We start from the raw sequence: 10000 nt of genomic DNA on the forward strand, positions 1-10000 counted from the left end.
AATGGTGTTTGTTCTTCACTGGTGCCCTTTTCTTGTGGCAACAGGTCACAGATCTTGCAGCTGTGATGGCACACTGTGGTATTTCACGCAATAGATAAGGGAGTTTATCAAAATTGGGTTTGTTTTTGAATTCTTTGTGGATCGCTGTAATCTGAGGGAAATATGTGTCTCTAATATGGTCATACATTTGGCAGGAGGTTAGGAAGTGCAGCTCAGTTTCCACCTCATTTTGTGGGCAGTGTGCACATAGCCTGTCTTCTCTTGAGAGCCAGGTCTGCCTACGGCGGCCTTTCTCAATAACAAGGCTATGCTCACTGAGTCTGTACATAGTCAAAGCTTTTCTTAAGTTTGGGTCAGTCACAGTGGTCAGGTATTCTGCCACTGTGTACTCTCTGTTTAGGGCCAAAAAGCATTCTAGTTTGCCCAGTTTTTTTGTTTGTTCTTTACAATGTGTCAAGTAATTCTCTTTTTGTTTTCTCATGATTTTGTTGGGTCTAATTGCGTTGTTGTTGTTGTCCTGGGGCTCTGTGGGGTCTGTTTGTGTTTGTGAACAGAGCCCCAGGACCAGCTTACTTAGGGGACTCTTCTCCAGGTTCATCTCCCTGTATGTGATGGCTTTGTTAAGGAAGGTTTGGGAATCGCTTCCTTTTAAGTGGTTATAGAATTTAACGGCTCTTTTCTGGATTTTGATAAATTAGCGGGTATCGGCCTAATTCTGCTATGCATGGATTATTTGGTGTTTTTCGTTGTACACTGAGGATATTTTTGCAGATTTCTGCATGCAGAGTCTCAATTTGGTGTTTGTCCCATTTTGTGAATTCTTGGTTGGTGAGCGGACCCCAGACCTCACAACCATGAAGGGCAATGGGTTCTATAACTGATTCAATTATTTTAATCCTAATTGGTATGTCGAATTTTATGTTCCTTTTGATGGCATAGAAGGCCCTTCTTGCCTTGTCTCTCAGATCGTTCACAGCTTTGTGGAAGTTACCTGTGGTGTTGATGTTTAGGCCGAGGTAGGTAAATAGTTATTTGTGTGCTCTAGGGCAACGGTGTCTAGATGGAATTTGTATTTGTGGTCCTGGCAACTGGACCATTTTTGGAACACCATTATTTTTGTCTTACTGAGATTTACTGTCTGACAGAATCTGTGCAGAAGATCTAGGTGCTGCTGTAGGCCCTCCTTGGTTGGGGAAAGAAGGACCAGATCATCAGCAAACAGTAGACATTTGACTTCAGATTCTAGTAGGGTGAGGCCGGGTGCTGCAGACTGTTCTAGTACCCTCGCCAATTCGTTTATATATACTGTATGTTGAAGAGGGTGGGGCTTAAACTGCATCCCTGTCTGACCCCACGGCCCTTGGAAAGAAATGTGTGTGTTTTTTGCCCATTTTAACCGCACACTTGTTGTTTGTGTACATGGATTTTATAATGTTGCATGTTTTCCCCCCAACACCACTTTCCATCAATTTGTATAGCAGACCCCCATGCCAAATTGAGTCAAATGCTTTTTTGTAATCAACAAAGCATGAGAAGACTTTGCCATTGTTTTGTTTGTTTGTCGATTAGGGTGAATACGTGGTCTGTCGTACGGTAATTTGGTGAAAAGCATTGGTTTCACTGAGGAAATGTACGAGTCTGCTGTTAATGATAATGCAGACGATTTTTCCAAGGTTGCTCTCTCTCTCTCTATGTGTACTCTCCAACTCACTGACAAAGACATGATCAGTCTATACTTTTAATGGTAGGTTTATTTGAACAGTGAGAGACAGAATAACAACAAAAAAATCCAGAAAAACGCATGTCAAAAATGTTATAAATTGATTTGCATTTTAATGAGGGAAATAAGTATTTGAACCCTCTGCAAAACATGACTTAGTACTTGGTGGCAAAACCCTTGTTGGCAATCATAGAGGTCAGACGTTTCTTGTAGTTGGCCACCAGGTTTGCACACATCTCAGGAGGGATTTTGTCCCACTCCTCTTTGCAGATCTTCTCCAAGTCATTAAGGTTTCGAGGCTGACGTTTGGCAACTCAAACCTTCAGCTCCCTCCACAGATGTTCTATGGGATTAAGGTCTGGAGACTGTCTAGGCCACTCCAGGACCTTAATGTGCTTCTTCTTGAGCCACTCCTTTGTTGCCTTGGCTGTGTGTTTTGGGTCAGTGTCATGCTGGAATACCCATCCACAACCCATTTTCAATGCCCTGGCTGAGGGAAGGAGGTTCTCACCCAAGATTTGACGGTACATGGCCCCGTCCATCGTCCCTTTGATGCGGTGAAGTTGTTCTGTCCCCTTAGCAGAAAAACACCCCCAAAGCATAATGTTTCCACCTCCATGTTTGACGGTGGGGATGGTGTTCTTGGGGTCATCGGCAGAATTCCTCCTCCTCCAAACACGGCGAGTTGAGTTGATGCCAAAGAGCTCGATTTTGGTCTCATCTGACCACAACACTTTCACCCAGTTCTCCTCTGAATCATTAAGATGTTCATTGGCAAACTTCAGACAGCCCTGTATATGTGCTTTCTTGAGCAGGGGGACCTTGCGGGCGCTGCAGGATTTCAGTCCTTCACGGCGTAGTGTGTTACCAATTGTTTTCTTGGTGACTATGGTCCCAGCTGCCTTGAGATCATTGACAAGATCCTCCCGTGTAGTTCTGGGCTGATTCCTCACCGTTCTCATGATCATTGCAACTCCACGAGGTGTGATCTTGCATGGAGCCCCAGGCCGAGGGAGATTGACAGGTCTTTTGTGTTTCTTCCATTTGCGAATAATCGCACCAACTCTTGTCACCTTCTCACCAAGCTGCTTGGCGATGGTCTTGTAGCCCATTCCAGCCTTGTGTAGGTCTACAATCTTGTCCCTGACATCCTTGGAGAGCTCTTTGGTCTTGGCCATGGTGGAGAGTTTGGAATCTGATTGATTGATTGCTTCTGTGGACAGGTGTCTTTTATACAGGTAACAAACTGAGATTAGGAGCACTCCCTTTAAGAGTGTGCTCCTAATCTCAGCTCGTTACCTGTATAAAAGACACCTGGGAGCCAGAAATCTTTCTGATTGAGAGGGGGTCAAATACTTATTTCCCTCATTAAAATGCAAATCAATTTATAACATTTTTGAAATGCGTTTTTCAGGATTTTTTGTTGTTATTCTGTCTCTCACTGTTCAAATAAACCTACCATTAAAATTATTGACTGATAATTTCTTTGTCAGTGGGCAAACGTACAAAATCAGCAGGGGATCAAATAAAATTTTTCCCTCACTGTACTCATGAACTTATAATCAGATAAACTCAGTCACAGATGATTACATAGGAAAATAACCTTCTATCAAAGCTGTGATGTCATCACCAGGCGGCTGCTCCCATCGAAAACAAATCAGTGAACTGGTGAGGGAGGCACTTACGCTGTTTCTATGGCAACTGTCATCAAGTGTCAGGCCAGTAAACTGATTCATCTTGACAGACCGCTGCAATTGTTCGGCTGTATCCCGAATTGCACCTGATAAAAGCTGTTTAAAGGGGATGGTGTTTCCATTGAAGAATTACAACAACAACACAAACATGTTTGTTTTTTTAGAGGGTATTTTTATTGAGATAAGACAGTAAACAGGGGGAAAGGTCAGAAGGTCAGATTGGAACCCATGCTGACTGTGGTAGCTTTAGGCTGTACATGTGGTCAGATTGGAACCCATGCTGACTGTGGTAGCTTTAGGCTGTACGTGTGGTCAGATTGGAACCGATGCTGACTGTGGTAGCTTTAGGCTGTACATGTGGTCAGATTGGAACCGATGCTGACTGTGGTAGCTTTAGGCTGTACATGTGGTCAGATTGGAACCGATGCTGACTGTGGTAGCTTTAGGCTGTACATGTGGTCAGATTGGAACCGATGCTGACTGTGGTAGCTTTAGGCTGTACATGTGGTCAGATTGGAACCCATGCTGACTGTGGTAGCTTTAGGCTGTACATGTGGTCAGATTGGAACCGATGCTGACTGTGGTAGCTTTAGGCTGTACATGTGGTCAGATTGGAACCGATGCTGATTGTGGTAGCTTTAGGCTGTACATGTGGTCAGATTGGAACCGATGCTGATTGTGGTAGCTTTAGGCTGTACATGTGGTCAGATTGGAACCGATGCTGACTGTGGTAGCTTTAGGCTGTACATGTGGTCAGATTGGAACCGATGCTGATTGTGGTAGCTTTAGGCTGTACATGTGGTCAGATTGGAACCGATGCTGACTGTGGTAGCTTTAGGCTGTACATGTGGTCAGATTGGAACCGATGCTGACTGTGGTAGCTTTAGGCTGTACATGTGGTCAGATTGGAACAACACAAACTTTCTAAGTGATGTTTCACTGATGTAAAACTATCAGCATGGAGCCCAATACTAGACAGGGAATAGGGAGCTTGTAGAATAGGACGCTTAATGGCATAGAGCCCAATACTAGACAGGGAATAGGGAGCTTGTAGAATAGGACGCTTAATGGCATAGAGCCCAATACTAGACAGGGAATAGGGAGCTTGTAGAATAGGACGCTTAATGGCATAGAGCCCAATACTAGACAGGGAATAGGGAGCTTGTAGAATAGGACGCTTAATGGCATAGAGCCCAATACTAGACAGGGAATAGGGAGCTAGTAGAATAGGACGCTTAATGGCATAGAGCCCAATACTAGACAGGGAATAGGGAGCTTGTAGAATAGGACGCTTAATGGCATAGAGCCCAATACTAGACAGGGAATAGGGAGCTTGTAGAATAGGACGTTTAATGGCATAGAGCCCAATACTAGACAGGGAATAGGGAGCTTGTAGAATAGGACGCTTAATGGCATAGAGCCCAATACTAGACAGGGAATAGGGAGCTTGTAGAATAGGACGCTTAATGGCATAGAGCCCAATACTAGACAGGGAATAGGGAGCTAGTAGAATAGGACGCAGGTTCAGGTTCAGAAGTACTGTTTTTATTTACGATTGAAGAAGTTGCTTAAGACGTGTAATTGGCAAAAAAACGTTCTCAAAATAACTTCTTGATGAAAAATAAAATACCTTGGATGGTAATACTCTTTCTATTCCAATCAGAATTAGGTATCAGGCTCACTTTACAGATCAATCTAACCAGAAGTTGTCATAAACATAAACACTTATATTCTCTTAGCCTCTCTTCAAGACCTGAAATGTAATAAATACGTAAATAAATAAATAACTTTATCAGTACAAATTTGGACATAGAGGACAGAGAAAAGCCTACCCACTAAATATTTTGGGAAACTTTTAAGGCCTACATTAGGGGAATGATAATCTCATACTTTGAAAAATTACATCTGAGTAATACATTTTTCTTTAATTTTAAACCTGGTAAATATCTCGCAGCCTTCATAAAACAAATGCATGCTAAACCAGTTATAATTTTAAAAGATAAGGATACAAATGCATTAATTAGAAACAACATCACTATTAATAACTATTTTAAAAGCTTCTATGAAAATCTATATACACTGCATGACCAAAAGTATGTGGACACCTGCTCGTCCAACATCTCATTCCAAAATCATGGGCATTAATATGGAGTTGGTCCCCCCTTTGCTGCTATAACAGCCTCCACTCTTCTGGGAAGGCTTTCCACTAGATGTTGGAACATTGCTGCGAGGACTTGCTTCCATTCAGCCACAAGAGCATTAGTGAGGTCGGGCACTGATGTTGGGCGATTAGGCCTGGCTCGCAGTCGGCGTTCCAATTCATCCCAAAGGTGTTCAATGGGGTTGAGGTCAGGGCTCTGTGTAGGCCAGTCAAGTTCTTCCACACCGATCTCGAAAAACCATTTCTGTATGGACCTCACTTTGTGCACGTGTTTCCACTGGTCCAGAGTCCAAAGGCAGTGAGCTTTACACCACTCCAGCTTTACACCACTCCAGCTTTACACCACTCCAGCTTTACACCACTCCAGCTTTACACCACTCCAGATTTACACCACTCCAGCTTTACACCACTCCAGCTTTACACCACTCCAGCTTTACACCACTCCAGCTTTACACCACTCCAGCTTTACACCACTCCAGCCGACGCTTGGCATTGCGCATGGTGATGTTAGGCTTGTGTGCGGCTGCTCGGCCATAGAAACCCATTTCATGAAGCTCCTGACGAACAGTTCTTATGCTGACGTTCCTTCCAGAGGCCGTTTGGAAATCGTAGTGAGTGTTGCAGTGAGGACAGACGATTTTTACACACTACGTGCTTCATATCAAATCAAATCAAATGTCTGGGTAGCCATGATTAGCTGTTCAGGAGTCTTATGACTTGGGGGTAGAAGCTGTTAAGAAGCCTTTTGGACCTAGACTTGGCACACCGGTACCGCTTGCCGTGCGGTAGCAGAGAGAACAGTCTATGACTAGGGTGGCTGGAGTCTTTGACAATTTTTAGGGCCTTCCTCTGACACCGCATGGTATAGAGGTCCTGGATGGCAGGAAGCTTGACCCCAGTGATGTACTGGGCCGTACGCACTACCCTCTGTAGTGCCTTGCGGTCGGAGGCCGAGCAGTTGCCATAGCAGGCAGTGATGCAACCAGTCAGGATGCTCTCGATGGTGCAGCTGTAGAACTTTTTGAGGATCTGAGGACCTATGCCAAATATTTTCAGTCTCCTGAGGGGGAATAGGTTTTGTCGTACCCTCTTCACGTCTGTCTTGGTGTGTTTGGACCATGATAGTTTGTTGGTGATGTGGACACCAAGGAACTTGAAGCTCTCAACCTGTTCCACTACAGCCCCGTCGATGAGAATGTCCTCTTTTATTTTTCCTGTAGTCCACAATCATCTCCTTTGTCTTGATCACGTTGAGGGAGAGGTTGTTGTCCCGGCACCACACGGCCAGGTCTCTGACCTCCTCCCTATAGCTCTCACCATTGTCAGTGATCAGGCCTACCATTGTGTCGTCGGCAAACTTAATGATGGTGTTGGAGTCGTGCCTGGCCATGCAGTCATGGGTGAACAGGGAGTACAGGAGGGGACTGAGCACGCACCCCTGAGGGGCCCCCGTGTTGAGGATCAGCGTGGCAGATGTGTTGTTACCTACCCTTACCACCTGGGGGTGGCCCGTCAGGAAGTCCAGGATCCAGTTGCAGAGGGAGGTGTTTAGTCCCAGGGTCCTGAGCTTAAGGATGAGCTTTGAGGGCACTATGGCATTCTCACGTAGGTGTTCCTCTTGTCCAGGTGGGAAAGGGCAGTGTTGAGTGCAATAGAGATTGCATCATCTGTGGATCTGTTGGGGCGGTATGCAAATTGGAGTAGGTCTAGGGTTCTGGGAAAATGGTGTTGATGTGAGCCATGACCAGCCTTTCAAAGCACTTAGGCAGGTTACCTTAGTGTTCTTGGGCACAGGGACTATGGTGGTCTTCTTGAAACATGTTTGTATTACAGACTCAACTTGACAGTTGGTCAGCGCATGCTCGGAGTACACGTCCTGGTAATCCATCTGGCCCTGCGGCTTTGTGAATGTTGACCTGCTTCAAATAATTACTCACACATAGTCATCCGGAACAGCTGATGCTCTCATGCATGCTTCAGTGTTGCTTGCCTCGAAGCGAGCATAGCAGTTATTTAGCTAGGCTTGTGTCACTGGGCAGCTCACGGCTGTGCATTCCCTTTGTAGTCTGTAATAGTTTTCAAGCCCTGCCACATCCGACGAGCGTCAGAGCCAGTGTAGTACGATTCAATCTTAGTCCTGTATTGACTCTTTGCCTGTTTGACGGTTCGTCGGAGGGCACAGTGGGGTTTCTTATAAGCGTCCAGGTTAGAGTCCCGCTCCTTGAAAGTGGCGGCTCTACCCTTTAGCTCAGTGCGGATGTTGCCTGTAATCAATGGATTCTGGTTGGGGTATGTACGTACGGTCACTGTGGGGACGACGTCATCGATGCACTTATTGATGAAGCCATTGACTGATGTGGTGTACTCCTCAATGCTATCTGAAGAATCCCGGAACATATTCCAGTCTGTGCTAGCAAAACAGTCCTGTCGCTTAGCATCTGCGTCATCTGACCACTTCCTTATTAACCTAGTCACTGGTGCTTCCTGCTTTAGTTTTTGCTTATAAGCAGGAATCAGGAGGATAGTGTTATGTTCAGATTTGCCAAATGGAGGGCGAGGGAGAGCTTTGTACGCGTCTCTGTGTGTGGAGTAAAGGTGGTCTAGAGTTTTTTTTCCTCTGGTTGCACATTTAACATGCTGGTAGAAATGAGGTAAAACGGATTTAAGTTTCCCTGCATTAAAGTCCGTGGCCACTAGGAGCGCCGCCTCTGGATGAGCGTTTTCCTGTTGACTTATGGCTGTATACAGCTCATTGAGTGCAATCTTAGTGCCAGCATCGGTTTGTGGTGGTAAATAGACAGCTACGAAAAATATAGATGAAAACTCTCTTGGTAAATAGTGTGGTCTACAGCTTATCATGAGATACTCTACCTCAGGTGAGCAAAACCTTGAGACTTCCTTAGTATTAGATTTTATGCACCAGCTGTTGTTTACAAATATACGCAGACCGCCATCCCTTGGGCCGTTGGTAGGATAACCTTAATCTTAGGTCGTCCAATTTGTTATCCAATGATTGAACATTGGCTAATAGGATTGATGGAAGAGGCAGTTTACTCGCTCGCCGTCGGATCCTTACAAGGCACCCCGACCTACGTCCACGATATCTCCGTCCCTTTCTCCTGCGGATAACAGGGATTTGGGCCTTGTCGGGTGTCTGTAGGATATCCTTCGCGTCCGACTCGTTGAAGAAAAAAATATTCGTCCAATACGAGGTGAGTAATCGCTGTCCTGATATCCAGAAGCTCCTTTTGGTCATAAGAGACGGTGGAAGAAACATTATGTACAGAATAAATTACAAATAATACGAAAAAAACACACATATTACCATTGGTTAGAGGGCTGTAAAACGGCAGCCATCTTCCCCAGCACTCGGCGGTCCCGTTCTGTGAGCTTGTGCGGCCGAGCCGCTGTTGCTCCTAGACATTTCCACTTTCCACAATAACAGCACTTACAGTTGACCGGGGCAGCTCTAGCAGGGCAGAAACTTGGCGAACTGACTTGTTGGAAAGGTGACATCCTATGACGGTGCCAACGTTGAAAGTCACTGAGCTCTTCAGTAAGGCCATTCCTCTACCACTGTTTGTCAATGGAGATTGCATGGCTGTGTGCTCTATTTTATACACCTGTCAGCAACAATTTAAATATATAGTGTAAATCCGAATTAAACAAAAGTTGGACTGATCCTACAGCTTCCTAGTTCCATGTATCAAAACAGTTATTTCAGTTACATTCAAATCTGGAAAATCTGGAGAATCCTCTGCAGATTACAGACCCATAAATGTAATTCATTGCAACAATAGATAATATAACTCCTAAGCAACAGAATGTAAAGTCTTACCAGACTTGATACATGATCGATCAAACAGGGTTAATAAAAATAGACACAAACAATTACAAGAACGTGTTTCACTTTAATACAATGCACGAAAAAACAAGATGTAGATTCATCGCTAATGGCTGTTGATGCAGAAAAGGCTTTCGACCGTCTGGAAGTTTCTATTCAAAACTTTGGAGTCCTTCAACTTTCCAGCTGAAATATTACATTTCATAAAAATATTATATAAAAGTCATGAAGCAAAAATATACATAAATAATACATTATCTGATGAAATTGCTTTTAGAAAGGGGAACGAGGGATGTCCTCTGATATACACTACCGGTCAAACGTTTTAGAACACCTACTCATTCAAGGGTTTTTCTTTATTTTTACTATTTTCTACATTGTAGAATAATAGTGAAGACATCAAAACTATGAAATAACACATATGGAATCATGTAGTAACCAACAAAGAGTTAAACAAATCAAAATATATTTTATATTTGATATTCTTCAAATAGCCACCCTTTGTATTTATTTTCAGTAATAACAATTATCCCACAGAAGACATTCTTTAAAAAAGTATACTCGGTCATAACAGGCTTTAT

At 44.1% G+C, this 10000-nt stretch overlaps 1 protein-coding gene across 1 annotated transcript in view; it reads left to right on the top strand.

The window, feature by feature from the left end:
• Positions 1-10000, top strand: part of LOC311124365 (membrane-associated guanylate kinase, WW and PDZ domain-containing protein 3-like) — a gene marked incomplete at both ends in the record, with an annotated part of 73662 nt that overhangs the window by 10571 nt on the left and 53091 nt on the right. The window lies entirely within an intron of this gene.

The sequence above is a fragment of the Coregonus lavaretus genome (genome assembly GCF_964263955.1).
Source record: "Coregonus lavaretus genome assembly, contig: HAP1_SCAFFOLD_763, whole genome shotgun sequence".
NCBI classification, from domain to species: Eukaryota; Metazoa; Chordata; class Actinopteri; order Salmoniformes; family Salmonidae; genus Coregonus; species Coregonus lavaretus.